The sequence below is a fragment of the Pinus tabuliformis genome, chromosome 4_2 (genome assembly GCF_031772625.1).
Source record: "Pinus tabuliformis cultivar Carrire ecotype Pingquan chromosome 4_2, CPIR1, whole genome shotgun sequence".
Lineage (NCBI taxonomy): Eukaryota > Viridiplantae > Streptophyta > Pinopsida > Pinales > Pinaceae > Pinus > Pinus tabuliformis.
This window is the reverse complement of record NC_142304.1, coordinates 270,436,325-270,450,231: the sequence shown is the minus strand read 5'-3', so window position 1 is coordinate 270,450,231 and position 13,907 is coordinate 270,436,325.

Here is a 13,907-nt window from a genome sequence, read left to right as displayed (position 1 = left end):
TTCCAGATCTGAAGAAAAATATACTTTCAACAGGGAAGTTGGGAGGTGAAGGTTGAGTAACTACTTTTACAGCCAAAACTTGGAAGGTCACTAAAGGAGCCCTGGCAATAACGAAAGGAGAAAAGTTTGGTACATTCTATTTATGCAATAATATTTCAAATTTTTTTAATTATTTAACCTCCATGGGAGAAGATACAACACTTTAACATCATAGACTTGGGCACATGAGTGAGAAGTGGATACAAAGTCTTCACTCAAGAAATTTTTTGCCAGGTTTGAAGCATGTTGATTTGGATTTTTGTGAAAATTGTTTTTATGGAAAATAGAAGAGAGTCAAATTTATCAGAGTTGGGAAGGAAAAGAAAAGTGAAAAATTATAGCTTATGCATACAAATGTATGGGGAAAAATTAGGTATCATCTCTGAGTGGCTCTCGCTATTATGTTACTTTTATTGATGATGCAACTAGGAAAACCTAGATTTATTGTATTCAAAATAAATACGATTTATTTGATACTTTCAAGATATGAAAAGCTTTGGTCGAGAATGAGACAAGAAACAAATTGAAGTGTCTTAGACCATACAATGGAGGTGAATACTGCAAAAAAGAGTTTGATAACTACTATCTAGAGCATGGAATTCATAGGGAGAAGACAATTCTAGGAACGGCATAGGAATATGGTGTATCTGAAAGGATGAATAGGAAAATCATGGAGCGTGCAAGGTGCATGATATTACATGAAGGATTGCCCTTATAATTTTGGGCAGATTCTATATATATTGTTGTTTATCTAATAAACAGAGGGCCTTCAAGTTCCTTGGATGGTGATTTTCCAGAGGAGGCATGGATAGGTAAAAAGGCAAAATACTCATTTTTAAAGACTTTCGATTGTGAAGCCTTTGTCCACATCAATAAAGAAAATAGAACAAATGTTAAGGCAAAATCAAAGAAATGTGCCTTTATTGGATATGATGTAAATTATTTTGCGTATGGCTTCTATGGTTATGAAAATCAAAAAATCATTAGGAGCATAGATGTCACATTCAATGAAATGGTATTGTATAAGGATCAAATGTAGGGAAAGAAACAGGAAAAAGAAAACAAAGTATACATAGTGCTTGATGAGATCACAGAAAAAGGAAAGGTGCCTGAAAATCATACTGATCAGTAGCCACAACCACAACAACAAGAAGCACCTCAAACACCTCAAAATGTTGTTAGAATATCTATCAGGATAATTAGATCCCTTGAATGATGCTCCCCTTCATTATATTTTGTATTGTTGAATGATTTTGGTGAACCAGAAATATATGAAGAATAAATGTAGGTAGAAACCGAGAAGAAGTGGGAGGAAGTCAAATAAGAAGAGATGCACTCCTTGATGAAAATCTAGACTTGGGACTTAGTCAAACTTCCTGTTGGTAAAAAAACATTTCAAAATAAATGGGTTTGCATGTTGAAGGAAGAATATGGAGGTAAACAGAGGTATAAGGCTAGACTTGTGGTGAAGGGATTTGCACAAAAGAAAGGTATGGACTTTGATGAAATTTTTCTCATGTTGTTAAAATGACTTCAATCAGAACTATTTTAAGTTCAGTGGCAGCATAAGATTTGCATCTTGAGCAGTTAGATTTAAAGAAAACCTTTCTCCATGGGGATTTGGAGGAAGAAATATATATGCAACAACCACAATGGTATGAGGTCAAAAGGAAGGAGAAATTAGTGTGAAAATTGAATAAGAGCTTGTATGGCTTAAAACAAGCTCCAAGGCAACGATATCTAAAATTTGATAGGCTTATGTCTGAACAAGGTTATACTAGATGTCACTTTGAACATTGTGCTTATTTTAAAAGGGAAAATGATGGAAACTATACTATATTGCTATCGTATGTAGATGACATGCTTGTTGCAGGGTCTAACATGTAGGAAAAAAATGTGCTCAAAGGGAAATGGGAAAATTCATTTACAATGAAGGATTTGGGTGCGGCAAAGAAAATCCTTGGTATGATAATAACTAGAGACAAGAAAAATCACAAATTAACATTGTCTTAGAGGGCGTACATAGAAATGTTGTTGTAAATATTTAATATTCCTAATGCAAAACTAGTAAGTACACCTTTGGTTAGCCATTTCAAACTATGGAAGCAAACGTTTCCCAAGACCCATGAAGAGATGGATTATATGCATAAAGTTCCATATGCATTAGTGGTTGGAAGATTGATGTATTCAATGGTATGCACAAGACTTGATATTACACATGCAATGGGAGTTTTAAGCAGGTATATGAACAATTTGGGAAAAGAGCATTGGATGACAGTGAAGTGGATTCTCAGGTATTTGAGAGGTACCACAAATCAAGAATTATGTTTTGGAGGTTCAAACATTTCTCTATAGGGATATGTTTGATGTAGATATGGTATGTGATAGAGATAATAGGATAAGCACCACATTATATGTGCTTATTGTAGGTGGAAAAACTGTCAGTTGGGTTTCAAAATTATAAAACATTGTTTCACTTTCAACAATGAAAGTAGAGTATGGTGTTGCTACAAAGGCTATTAAAGAAATGATTCGGTTACAAAGGTTTATAAATGAGTTGGGTAAGAAGTAGGAGATGAGAAGTCTATATAGTGACAACCATAGCACCATTCATCTTGCAAGGAATTCAGCTTTTAATTCTAAGACTAAACATAAACATCTCAGGTCTCAGGTATCATTTCATATGGTCAGTTTTGGATGATGGACAATTGAAGCCGTAAAAGATATAAAGTAGCCAAAACCTTGTAGATATGTTAACAAAGGTTGTAACTAGGGAGAAGTTGAGTTGCTACTCAATTTCAATTGGCCTTCAAGAATGATGATGAAGATCAGAAACAACCAAGTCCAAAATGGAAGCATTATCCAACAAGTGAAGCAACGATGGAGTTGATATAATCAGTCTCCAAATGAGAGATTGTTGGATGTGGAGCTTGATTATCTTCCTGATTCATAGGTATTGTTTCAGCCGTGTTTGGATACCAGTCCCCAACGGTGGGGTGTGGTGGGGATTATCCCCCCACTATTGCCTCTTGGGGGGTCCAACGGGTGGAAATAGATGGTTTTTTTTTTGTAAAATATTATAATTTCATAGTAAATATGGGTCATTCATTAGGTGGATGATCTAATGGTAGAAGTTATGTTAATTTATGGTTTTTTCCTTAGAAGGAAACCCTAGGTTTATATGAGGAAATTGTATTGTGATTGTGTATTATTATTCTAAACAAGAAAGGCAGAGGAGACTATGCGAGAATGAAGAGGATAATACAATAGATATGTTGTAGGTTGTATCTCTTCATTTGCTAGATAACATAACAGGAAGGACTGGTTGTTTCCTTGTGGACGTAGCCCAAATTAGGTGAACCACATATATCTGTGTCTCTCTTATTCTATGCATTTTTGTATTTGTGTTTCCGCAATAATTTTGTATTTTATTGCTCCATTAATTAATTTCTAACAAAAATTTATCTAATGATCCATCTAGTTGGTCATCTCTTCTCACTCTTCTAACATAGTTAATGAGATTTAGAAACCCCTTAATGGTTGAGTCTTCTTCGGTGATCTACCACATCTAACACCATAGATAAGTCAAACTCCTTATCACAATCCTCCTTGTAGACTATAGACTCAAAAGAATAACAAAGAACTTCTCTAATATTACCGTCAACAACAAGTTTCCACGGTGGTCTTCGCAGCCAGCAGGTTACTGTACCAATTTATATCATTAACTTCTACTTTCCTCAACTTCGCCTGATTTCCGTTATGTTCTTCTTCCCAATTAAATAGACTACCCATTCCTTCATAGCTAGAAATGAAGCTTGTTGTGGAGTTGTGTTCAGTGGGTGGTCCCATACCTTTCATCCTCGATTGCCTCATGTGCAACCTAATCGCTTCTACCACATCTAATGTTGACAGTGCATATTTTTTGTACTAGTAGGAATTCACCATCATTGCCATGGGGATCACTGGTGGCTCCATCGTGGAGCACATGAAGTTCACAATGTAGTTTTTTGTTTCCTCCATCCCACCCTTTCTCGACCACTAGGATCCATTGCCGACTCCTCTAACCATTGGGTTCTAGATATAGATTTGCACCAGTGTAGTACATCATACCTCCTTCATGCACCCATCTCCACATGTGGATCACTTTTCAACTTATAATATAGTTGGAAAGGTAAACTATTAAATCGACTAACCATATGCCATATACATGGGATCTTGTCGATGCAAGTATTTCACATCTTTCCACTTACAATGAAACTCATTCTAGAGGGATTATGCCTATGCCTCTAGTTCTCATTTTCATGTGGGCTTGCACCACCACTCTTATATATGGTCCTCCATAGGAGTGCACTCATTATCCCTCTTCATTGCAACTATGACCTCCTTATCTTTGGCCACCAACTCTTCTCACCGCAAGCCACTTCTGGGTGGTCCACGCTCCTCCCCTCAATCGTCAATCCAACTATACTTTTTAGAAAATCTTGGGCCTCTCTTCAACAACATGGTTTCCTTGAATATGCCTTATTCATCAAGCTATATAAACCATTTACAACAAAGGCATCCCTCTAAATCCAATATTTAACTCTGATACCAAATGTAGAAATTTTACCGAAGAGAAACAATATTTACAAAGAGAAAAATTAAACCAACAAGAAAACACAAAACATAAATACAATGAAGACAATATTTACCCTTGGACAACCCCAACTCTAGGGAAAAATATAGCTAACAAAATTTCAGGAGATCCCTTGGGAAAAACCCTACCAAGCTAGCCAATTGAGCCTTTACCACTCACATCTGTTAGCCCATTAAAATAGAATTCCTCCCAACGTTTTAAAGTCTTTGTTATCACTCAGGTTGTTCCCAAAAGTTGTAAGAAAGGGAATACGGCCAAGGTAACCACAGGAAAATATTTTAGATACAGATTCTAGCCAATCTGCATCCAGAGATGGCTCTCTCTTTATAATTTAGCTTTGTTTTGATATGTGTTAGGCTAGTTATGAGGTGCAAGGGTTTCGTTTTGAGTTTGGTTGGAGGGATGGAAATTCAATAGAATAGTGAGGTAAAACTGAAAAGTTTCAGTCCATTGGGCATGATGGAGTCAAAGAAGGATAACTTTCTGGATTTGGTTTTTCAACAAAGGATGGTATCACAGAGCAAGGTAATCAAACATGGAACAATTCATAGGCTGGAATCAGGTGGAATGGAGTCAATGGGTGAAGGGCAATTAAGAATCCTTCATCATGTTGACAGAGGGAAAATGGCTGACTACTGTTAAGGAGCAGTTAAGAATTCCTTGGCAAATACTCAAGAGGAAATAATCAAGGGAAACAAGAGCAATTAAGAATTCACTGTTTATTCTAATTCTAAAGAAAACATAAAAAACAACAAAGATTGAAGATAGAGTGCAGTCAAGCAAATTCTGAATTATTCTTTTTCTTTATTGTTGAGATCATGAAACATAGATGACATAATAAACTTAGAAACTGTAAAACACAAGTTAGAAGGACTTATTGATCCATAAGATGATTCAAGAATTTTGTAACATGGTCCTCAGCATCAATTCCTCATTCAGTAAGCTAGACAAAAATGATTCCAATAGCTTTTTATTCCAGAAAACTTCAGTATTACAGTCAAAAGCTATGAAAATCAACCAACCAACCCCCAATACCTCGCTTGGGGGGGGTATTTATACAAAATTGTCAAAATATTTTATAAAATATCGAGTAGAAATAATATCTGGTGGTTATTAATGCGTTTTAAAAATATAGAGACAGACAGTCTCGAAAACAGGGGAACAATAAATTGATGCAATAAATTGATGTTGTGCTAGTTGCTCCCTCTTTATGAGATGTACCGGAGGTAGGTGCTATGAGTCGGTTAACAGCCGACTTCCACTGATACTCTACATTGGTTGCCCCATCCTACATCAGATGTTCTTTAACTCTGATGTGATGCGCTTTGACCCACATGACTCTGATTCATTTCTGTTCTCCGCTTGTTGGGAAAAGTATCCAATACGGAATGACCATATCCCACTCTAAGGGTGATAGTTCCTTAGCAACAATCAAAGCAAAGCTATTTGAGATTGCTTCTTTATGAGATGTAAAAGAGGGGAGAAAGAGATCCACTAACCGATGTCTTTCGCTAATGATTGATCCAATCTTCTCTCTTTGCTGCTTGCCCTCAGCTCCTTGCTCTTTCACTAGCCCAGCTACACCAAGATCCTGCAAAATGGCAAGAGAGGGAAACTACAAGAAGCATACATTCATAATTGATTCAAGGATTAGAATAAATCAAATACACAAGTATAACAATACACCATTGAGACACATGCATATAGAAGAACCTCAAATGCTTTATTAATGGAAGAAGTAAGGTTCAGGAAGTGATACAACCATAAGAGGCCCAATCCAGCATCACCTTCCCAGCAGAAAGAAATCTCCTCTTCACCTCCTTCAAAGCAAATCACCCAATAGTTCTAAACCCAAACCAAAAGCAATTCTTTACATTCACCAGATTCCAACCTCCCTAGACCTCATGAGAGAGATCTATATATAGGAGTTTTGGAGAAAGGATGAGTCAGCTTTAGGCTGGCATGAAGTTGACTAGTGTCCTCTCTCACTTCAGTTCTTAAGTCCACTTGGAGGTTCTTGCTTCCACTTGGAGATTTGGAACCTCTTACTCATCACCAGTCGAATTCTCTGATCCAAGTGTCATTTTGGAAGCTTCCTGGGCATTGACACCTTGAGGAATGACTGTGCCACATGTCCAAACTCGCCCAGCGCAGGTAGCCTTCTTTGCAGTTGACATTCAACGCAGGTAGACAGTGGAGCAGTTGACATTCAGCGCAGATGCTCAGTGGAGCAGTTGACATGATCCAGAATTGCCTTGTTTTTGAGTGTTTTCAGGTGGAGAACTTTTATTCAGTGCTGTGGTTTGCTGACCTTGCTCCTCTAGGGGTAGGAACAACATGTTTAGGGACTTTGGATCCCTTAGATTATGGACATTTCATGCTTCATGCTGTAAGGCACAAAAATGTCTATAACAGTTGCCCCCTAAAGTATGAGGTCGTTTATCGGGTGAAATGCTTTATCAAGAGGATCCGAAGTTCATTCAATCATTGAGAGGTGACCTGTAATAAGATACAATACAATACATTATTTTTCATACTGCTTTCATGATCTAGCTGAGGCGGGCATTCCCATGCTCAGCTTTATAAATTCATTTTTGTACATAGAACAGACGATCGTCTGATGGTAGACTGATAATTTTGGTGAAAATTATCATCCTTTGAGTAGGATGATCATATGCTGCAATGATGTACATGTCAAATGTCTTTATTTCCTGAATATATATCGCAGCCCGGATGGATGAAACTAGATCCGGGGTCTTCAAACTCGTCCGATCTTCACTCTAAGTACAAGTCGATCCATGTGAGAATTTCTTGGAGTCGAACATGGAAAGACATCGCTTGATTACCAGTCAATGATGTAAACTGTTAACAAGCGCGAGAGGAATCACCGATAATGATGATGACCCTCAAGGTACGGTAGTACAATTCACGTGGTGTGAATAAAGGACTTGGCGTTGAACACCACGCAAAATCTCCAGGTCGAAGGTCATTGATGTATACCTGTCGCCGGAAGTGAGAAACTTGCCATTGAGGCATGCAAGCTTCAAAGTACTGAGGGGGGTGTTCCTAGATCAACTTCTTGGATAATGAGCTGAAGTCGACAAGAAGCGATCCGTCAAAGGAGGGCCTTAATGAATCCCACATCAGTGACACGGAACGGAGCTAATGATTGTGATGGAGGTGAAAACGATCTGTGAAATATGATTCAGGGTGGCGGTCATGAAAGGATGAAAGATGATGTATGGTAGTGGATGGGACACGGTTGACTATTTCTGAACAACATCTCTTGAACATATAACGACACTGATGCGATGGATCGATAGCATTACCCCAAATGTGGATGGTTTGGCGAGACCATGGTGATGAGACCGGTGAATGAAACAACCCAACCCAATGTGGTACGGAGGAAAAGTGTCATGTTCAAGAGCGACTTGCTACCATTAAAGCTTTGAGGTTCTCCCAATTTTTCCCCAGTCATTTCTGACCAGTACCTCTTTATTTTTGTCAAGCTTGAGGAGGATAACATATGCTTGTTCTATAACCTACCCTTCGGGCAATCCCATCGCTATGTTTTAATGAGCCTAGCGATAGGGAAACTCGTTCTCGTCTAAAGACAAGTTTGTCGCTATTTAATCATTTTAACGAGTCTAACGACAAGGAAAACTCGGTCCTTTTCATTTTTAGAGAGTCTGAAAAGGTACATAAAGTTAACTCCACAATTCCTTTTTCGTCATCTAATCCCTTAAGTCCGAAAAAGTATAAAACAATACAAAAGGGATGAGTTTTCGATATCTTTAACGAGCCGAACAAAACAAGCGCTCGATCTTTTTGTGCAATAATCCCTCAGGTCCAAAAAGATTAAAATCTAGAGGAGGGATAGCTCTTCCGGTCCTTTAACGAGCTGGAAGGCCAAAACTCGGCAATCTTTTCATATTTTACGAGTCAGTTGAAAAGAGCTTAAAGAAGACTCGTCTTTTGAGGAACGAGTGATAAACAGGGATAGCAACTGATTCCAGGTACAGGTCGGAATTTTCCAATCACGGCAGTGTGACAAGGATGGCTAGGTGAAATCACTCTTCGCAGCTGTTCCTCAAAATGGGTAAACAATCATATGGAGGTGAACGATCGGCCAAATGAAAGTGGAGGTGGCAGGTGCAAACACGACCAAGGCTTTTTATGGCTGATAAATTTACGATCACAGTGGTTATTTACCGGGATAGGTTCATTTTTTATTTAAAAATGAGCTTAAACTCTGGAGGAAACATTGCTCACTGCTTATATTTATTTTTTAACAAGCATGAAGACCACGTTAAAACTGCTCGGATCTTGCGTTTATTTTTTAACGAGCATGAACTTTATGCTAAAACTGCTTGATTTACCAGTCATAAGATAAGAAATGTCTCATGTGAGATCTCTATTTTTTAAGGAGTTTCATCTCACTAAGCTTTACTCCATATCCTTCCTTTATGCAAGTTCGGAAACGACTAATCCTACGAGTTTAAAGGGTTAGACCTACAGGTTTAAAGGGAGGACCTAAAAATTTAAAAATAAATAGTCGTCCCTTGCTTGCACTCCAAAAGGTTTGCATGCCCCCAGGTACAAAATACAATTTCAAGGTTGCCCCTCCTCCTTCTCACCTCTGCTTTTTCTTTGGGTGTTCACAGCTACTTGTCGTCTTGCTAGTCCAATTTTAACGATACTTGTCTTCTCGTTAATTTTAAGGGGTCTATACGATACTTGTCTTCTCGTCAGCCCAACTTTTAACACATTTTTCGCAAGATCGCAAGAGAACAGCTACTTGCGACAAGAGAGCAGCTACTTGCGACAAGAGAAGAACACTACTCAAAGACAAAACATTTGTGTTATTGAGGGAGGCTTACCTCTTTCTGGTTACCCAAAGATTGTCTCGTTAATCTTTCAAACAAAACACTTCCTCGGCAATGCCTACCGAAATAGACAAGGGTGAATGACTGGTGCCAAACACATAACTTTGACAAAAGAATCCTATTCCAGAACAACCCCTCTTCCAACCATGGACGGGGTACGGACTAGTCATACTCTCTCGCGGAAATTCTACCTTATACCCAAGGTTTTCTCTGCCCAACGCAGACCAGGATGCATGCCCCCTGGGTTCCAGTCCCATCTTTCCGAATCACTCGCACTCATCGGGAAGAAGGACTGGGGGTGGAGACATTTCTTGATTGAATAGACCATTCAGGGTTGGTATGTGACTATTTGCGATGCGTGATCCCGGAAATGAAAATTGGTCTACGAGCTTGACCATTCTTCCTTCGTGTGGAAAACACATTACTCTAAAGAGTGAGGAGACTATTGCTCCCATGCAATATATATAGTCTCGTCCAAGGAGTAGGTTATAATCCAAGGGTCCTTGAACGACCATCATGTTCATTTGAACGGCCTTCCCTTTCAATGTAATGGGCACATTGGGGAGGATCCCTAATGGTCGACTGGTTCCTTTATCGAAACCCGAGAGATTTCTTATCTCAGGAAAAAGCGCCGGGGAACCCAGTGCTTTCCAAGCAACAGAGGAAAGGATACTCACAGATGCCCCTTCATCAATGATAGTGCCAGCCATTACCATTCTGTATATTTGGACTATGATTCTGAATGGTATACTGGCTGGCAACCGGGGTCTGCCTAGTTGGTTCCAATCAAAGGATACAACCAGGTTGCTTGGTGGTGGGACCGAATACACGACCGGATATGACCCTGACGATGTTCCTTCCTGCGATAAAGGAATGGGCGCATTTCCCTGACACTCGTCAGAATCTGTGTTGATGAAAAGAATCTGGATGGTGTCATCCTTATTCTCTTCAGTGAGGGTGTCATTTGAAGATGAATCTTCAGTGATGGTGTCATTTGAAGATGAAACTTCTGAAGGGAGAACCGGGTCAACTGTCGTTTCGACCTTTGGACTTTCGTCCGGTCTGGATTCAGTAGGTTCATTTTCAATGACTGACGCTTCAGCTGACCACTTGAGCGGGCCAGCTGTATTCTCAACCAACGAAGGACTTGGCACGAGTTTTTTGTATCCAGGAGGAAGTCTCAACGGTGAAACCGGACGATCTTCCAAAACTCTCTTCGCTTCGTCTAAGAAGGGACAACGGTGGATGGCATGATCGCCTTCACACAGTCTGCAGGGGGATCTTGCTCCCCCTCTTTGTCTTGAGCCTTCACTTTCGCTGGTTGACGGTAAGCATTCAACATGGCTATCAGAGGTTGATGCTCCCAAACTGTGCAAACGAGGGGACCAGTCCTTTAGTATCCGGGGAATACAGGGACAATCTCTATGGAAGTGGTCTCCTCTACATATGACACATGGCGATTTAGGCCCGGTCTGTGCTGTGTGTGGATTTTTGTTAGATGTCTTTTGCTTGCCCCCAGTCGCCTTAGGCTCCTTCTTCTTCTTCTCTCTCTTCTTCTTCTCCTTCTTCTCCATGGGAGCTTGGCTTTTGCCGGCTCTACCTTGCGAAGACGAGGGATTGGAGGAAGGGTTATAGGAAGTAGAAGGCTGGTGGGCAGCTCTAGACTGATCTAACTGTTGACTCGACTGTTCAGGAACCATGGTGTTCTGAACTACATTGGTTGAGAATAGCCAAATTGGCAGGCCAATTGTCAGTCCTGGAAGCGACAATGTGGCCATGTGGGGTGCACCAACTTCTCCCCAAGAGGAGAAAGGACTAGGATTTCCATCATGGGGAATTCCTTGGTTGGTTCGTTCCATGTTCTCAACCTACAGATCAACGCAGGAATAGGAGGTGATTATGTTCCGTTTTAAAATAAATTTTATAACGACGCTTTAGACACAACTTGCTTTTTCATTTTTTAAGAGTCGAGAAAAAGCTAAAGATGACTCTAGTCTCCTTCGATGTTTTAACGAGCCCGAAGTGACAAATGCTCGGATGGACTTTTTCAGTTATAGAGTTTGAAAAAGGCCAAAAGAAACTACTCTGGAGTTCTAGGCAGAGGGTGTGCCAAACTTTTCGCAAAACCACAGAATACGTTTTACGGTACGAGTGGTCGATCTTCGTGAATGCTGTGTTCACTGCATTGCGATCAGTAGGGCGGCCGACACGGCTTCCTATGGATAAAGGCTTTGTTCCTATAGGGGTCTCCCAATATATACGCGACGGTACATGGGAGCACAAGTCTGTATTGATACTTATCGCTTCACCGTGGAGGAATCACCCAACCACTCAACACTAAGATATCACGTTTAACGACGCCGGAACACGTCTCTAGCTTAGACCTCTATGTGTTTGCGTTATGTTTCAAAGCGTTGTTATGTAAATTCAATTTATTTTAGGTTGATATTGTTTAGCAGTTTGCCTTTATGGATCACCACGAGATGTATGGTACAACTCCTAAATGCAGTCTAAAGATGAGAAGCAAGCTTTTTCAATCTTTTCAACTTATGAAAATCTTAACTACTGAGGGAAAAGAAAGACATCATCTTTTCACACAGATCATAGAGCACACACTAATGCACTTTTTCCTAAATCAACATGCAAGCTGTCAAAATGCACATGCACAATGCAGGTATTTCTTTTCTCTTTCTTAATGTTGGTGTACTACAAAAAGAAAGCTGTTGTATAACTTTGAATTCAATTTCAAGTGAAAGCAAACAAGTTTTTGTCCAAAATCAGAAGACACCTTAAGATTTACTTGTTTCAACACTAGAAATACATAAATTCAAACCATATGACGAAAGCAAAAGCTCAATCAGCTATGAACAGCAAACAAACTAACTCTTAAGATCATAACGACACTTATCACAGGTCTAGATCTAAGAGGCCACAGCAAGACTAGTTCACTTTCGTTATGGGAAACTGCAAATGATATAAGAAATACACAAAGAACAAATACAGTTTCTTTATACAACCGAGACGGAATAGTGGCAAAGAAAGGTGGTTTCAGATAGGTACATTGACTGATAACAGGCTGCAAAAACAGGGCAACAGAAAGCAGAGAACCCCAGTTGCACAAGGCCTAACTGGTTCAGCGCAGGTAGAACACAGTCAGTTTGACATTCAATGCAGGTAGCCCCTTCGGGACCTGCGTTGAAATGCAGACTGCCTTCACAGTGCCTGCAATGAAGGAGAAACTCTCGTTTCTCTTAGGTTCTGGGTCACAGATTGCTAAAAAATCAACAGTTTTTGGCCAAATCAAAGCTACCAATCAAGTACACACTAAAGGATGATTCAAAGGAGGATGAAAAGCTATCACTAAGAGCTGTTCAGAGTCCTTGTGGATCAGCTCTTCAAATCATAAACATGCCCAGAAACTGAGCTAGAGTAGCTGCCCTCTACTTTGCATTTGAAAGATCCAAATGCAGTTCGATTCGGTACTCCCTGTGTTTAGGAAATGAATAGCAAAAACACAAACAACCAACAAGATACGATCCCCAGCGGAGTCGCCAATTTTTTGTTGGGAAAAGTATCCAATACGGAATGACCCTATCCCACTCTGAGGGTGATAGTTCCTTAGCAACAATCAAAGCAAAGCTATTTGAGATTACTTCTTTATGAGATGTAAAAGAGGGGAGAAAGAGATCCACTAACCGATGTCTTTCGCTAATGATTGATCCAATCTTCTCTCTTTGCTGCTTGCCCTCAGCTCCTTGCTCTTTCACTGGCCCAGCTACACCAAGATCCTGCAAAATGGCAAGAGAGGGAAACTACAAGAAGCATACATTCATAATTGATTCAAGGATTAGAATAAATCAAATACACAAGTATAACAATACACCATTGAGACACATGCATATAGAAGAACCTCAAATGCTTTATTAATGGAAGAAGTAAGGTTCAGGAAGTGATACAACCATAAGAGGCCCAATCCAGCATCACCTTCCCAGCAGAAAGAAATCTCCTCTTCACCTCCTTCAAAGCAAATCACCCAATAGTTCTAAACCCAAACCAACAGCAATTCTTTACATTCACCAGATTCCAGCCTCCCTAGACCTCATGAGAGAGATCTATATATAGGAGTTTTGGAGAAAGGATGAGTCAGCTTTAGGCTGGCATGAAGCTGACTAGTGTCCTCTCTCACTTCAGTTCTTAAGTCCACTTGGAGGTTCTTGCTTCCACTTGGAGATTTGGAACCTCTTACTCATCACCAGTTGAATTCTCTGATCCAAGTGTCATTTTGGAAGCTTCCTGGGCATTGACACCTTGAGGAATGACTGTGCCACATGTCCAAACTCGCCCAG